A 2,526-nucleotide genomic window follows, 5' to 3' on the forward strand; every position below is an offset into this window, starting at 1 on the left:
GAACAAAAAACTAATCAAAATGCTGACAGGCTCCCTTTCCAAGCTACATAAATCCTAACAAGCAAAAGACAAGCTCCCTTTGAAATCTGCCTAAAGCATACAACAAATAAACACCTATGACAAAGACATGCAGCCTTTCATCATGTATATCCGCACATTGGTTGTCTTTTAAATGTCGTATTAATAAAATACAACAACCTTTTGTGTGCCTCTGCTGTAGCAAAATGTAAGTGTGTTCTTTTTTTATCTGCCACAGGTTAACTTTTTACTTTTGAGGAAATAATCTATATATATAAAACCGAATGTATTTCTGTCTGTCTGTTTGTCCTTTATGCATTACTACACCATTCATCCGATCGCCTTAAAACTTTGGGAAGTTGTTGAGTACACTCCCGCAAAGGTTTCTGGCATAAATTTGTTTTAAATGTAGTATACTTGTAAATGTAGTATACTTGTAAAGCGCACAGCTGCCCCAGCAACGGGGCGTCCCGGCGCTGTATAACTCTGGGGAACCCGTCCTGGCTTTCCCTGTGGGATGGTCCCTTGCTGGGAGTCCCCAAGGTGGAGCCAGGCATCCCCGGAATTGGTGGGGCCGTTGTGGAGATTAGGCAAGCTAATGCCCAGAGTTGCCGAGTGGAACCCCTGATTAGAGTAAGCACCGAAGCGAGAATTATCGAGTCCGCTGACCAAGGTCCACGACCCTATATCGGCCCAGCAGGGCCCTCATAATCTTTCGAATACTGATGTACGCACCAGACGGAAAAACAACAAATCGTGTATCCACAAGCACTCGAATAAATAAATAGAATTAAAACACCATTCATCTGATCGCCATGAAACTTTGGGAAGTTGTTGAGAACACTCCCGCAAAGGTTTCTGGCATACATTTTTTAAAAATATCGCCCCCCCAGGGCCCTCATAATCCTTCGAATACTGATGTACGCACCAGACAGAAAAACAAAAAATCGTGTATCCACAAGCACTCGAACAAATAAATAGAATTAAAACGACACTTTGAAATGTTTTCCATATTAAAATGAATAAGTTTCAATAAAAATGACACAATGTAAATTGAATGTTATCATAAAGAGTTTCCTTGAATTTCCTTTCTTCGGAGATCGCAGCAACGCGCAACGGGTAAGCTAGTCTATACATAAAGGACATCGCATGAGGTTTAATAGCAACATCAAACGTATTTACAACTTGAAAACAAGGTTCCTTCCGTACTAGATAAATCCAGATCCTATTATTGAGAACAATTCACTGAATGTTTACTTTCCCAAATCAGACACAGATGCAGGCCATAAGAGCAACAGCGATCTTTATAGCTCTACAAATGGTCACTCTGAAAGCGCATTGTTTGTTTTTTTGTATTTTTAAAAATATTTTGCTTTTGCTTTTGATACAAAACCAAAACTTCAAACCAAGCATGAATACACAATGCACTATAAATATCCATCCATATCAACATGGCAAGGCACACAATAGGGTACATTATCCTCGTCCAGCCCGGCAGTAGCCAAGTTTGGGTGGCCTGGGCACAGCTGATATAGAGTCTTAGTTACATCACACGCGGGTCCTGGGACATCGCAACATTCAAGGCTCCCTCCCCGGTCCATCCAGTAGTAGGTCCCCATTCCCTGCCCCCCCCCCACCCCTACCCCCAATGTCTAAATCATAATAGTTTATCCATGGTGCCCATATTTTACAAAACTTCCGTAGGCAGCCCTTAGCCTTGTAGGTCACTTGCTCCGCCACCATGTATAAATCAAGTCTCGGCCTCCATTCAGTCAGGATGGGTAGTCGCGGCCCCCCCAGTATTTGGCTATGTCTCGTCTGGCCACGATCAACCCTAAGTTGGCGAGGACAAGCTTGTGCCTTGGGATGTCCACTTCGGTAGGGAACCCTAAAAGTAGAAACTTCGGTTCCAGTTCTAGTTGGACTTTTAGAATATTATTCAGCTCTGCCACAATCTTTTCCCAGTATGTTTGGACTTTGGTACATTCCCTGAAAACGCATTGTTGACTCTTAACAAAACACAGACAAAAATAAATTTGGTCTGTTGAAGCACTCCCCTTGTACTTACTCGTGGCTGTTTGTGCAGTTTGGGAGTGTGGTGCAATTTGCTGTCTCAATTGGACCTGGAGAATATTGTTTTGTACGTTTTATTATGTTTTTAATGTACCAATTTGTTTTTGTTCAATGTCGCGGTTGCACGTTGAAATAATGTAGTGGTTCAGGGAAAAATTTATCCCACCCTTCCCACACATAACTCAACACAGGTGAAGCTCAAAATCATCCAGCAAGGCTTTCTTTTAAGCTTGTCTTGCGGGGCTTAAATGGTGTATTGTGTAATTTATGTAAACTCTTAAAACATATATCCTCCTACGTAACATCACCTCAACATCAAACAAGCATCGCCACAACACCAGCTGAACCGAACTCAGCACCAACTAAGGAGCACCTAAACACCACCGCAATACCACCACTTCACCATGCCTCACTACCGCCTTTCCCGTTCTTACA

This window comes from Lissotriton helveticus, chromosome 7, assembly GCF_964261635.1.
Source record: "Lissotriton helveticus chromosome 7, aLisHel1.1, whole genome shotgun sequence".
Classification (NCBI taxonomy): Eukaryota; Metazoa; Chordata; class Amphibia; order Caudata; family Salamandridae; genus Lissotriton; species Lissotriton helveticus.